General features: G+C 47.0%; 1 protein-coding gene across 1 annotated transcript in view; it reads left to right on the top strand.

The window, feature by feature from the left end:
* LOC119587743 (NAD(+) hydrolase sarm1-like) overlaps positions 1-685 on the top strand; it is a gene marked incomplete at its 5' end in the record, with an annotated part of 59539 nt that overhangs the window by 58315 nt on the left and 539 nt on the right. The window contains 1 exon segment of the mRNA XM_037936430.1: positions 1-685.

Genomic DNA, 685 nt, shown 5'->3' with positions numbered 1-685 from the left:
AAGTGGGGAGCTGCGACCCCCAAGGCGGAGACTAAGCAGCATCCCATGCGAGAGCAGCCCTATAGCGGAAGAGGAGAGCGGGATAGAAGAAGAATGCAGCCGACTGTCTGCCATGGAGAGCGAGTTGGGAGGGAGCAAGGAGGACACCTCCAACCTCACCATTTCCTCCAGGTCGACGGCTTCTTCCAGGCGATCGTCTATTGCCTCGACGGATGAAGCAGGCAGAAAGGCCTCCTTCGTAAACAAGTGCATGACGCGCGTCAGAGGCTTCATCAAGAAGTAACAAGAGTAATGCGGTGCCTCTTCGGAGGATGGTGCTTGTGGTGGTAATGTTCTGTGAGGTCGTAGTGCTGTTATGCCTCACGATGCGAGAGGACGCATGTTGACCAGTGCAGGGAGTTCAATTATCCTGTTCAGTTGGGTGTTGTGGCCGTCAAACTGAAAATTGAGTCAGGCCGTGCACTCAACTCAGGAAAACTTCAGGTCTTTTTAACCATTTCTCAGAAGTGACCCTCAACTAATATTATGCCAAATTCAATAAACTTGTGACATAGAATGAGGTAAGATAATAAGTTGTGTCAAAACTGAAATGAAAAAAAGAAGAAAAAAAAATTGATATACTCTCTAGTTACCTACAAAATTAATCCTGCCATACCAATTTCTGAAGAAAAGTAGCAACTGATGA

Source organism: Penaeus monodon, chromosome 23 (assembly GCF_015228065.2).
Source record: "Penaeus monodon isolate SGIC_2016 chromosome 23, NSTDA_Pmon_1, whole genome shotgun sequence".
NCBI classification, from domain to species: Eukaryota; Metazoa; Arthropoda; class Malacostraca; order Decapoda; family Penaeidae; genus Penaeus; species Penaeus monodon.
Note: the sequence above shows the minus strand (reverse complement) of the source record. Positions and strands in the feature narration are given on the sequence as shown.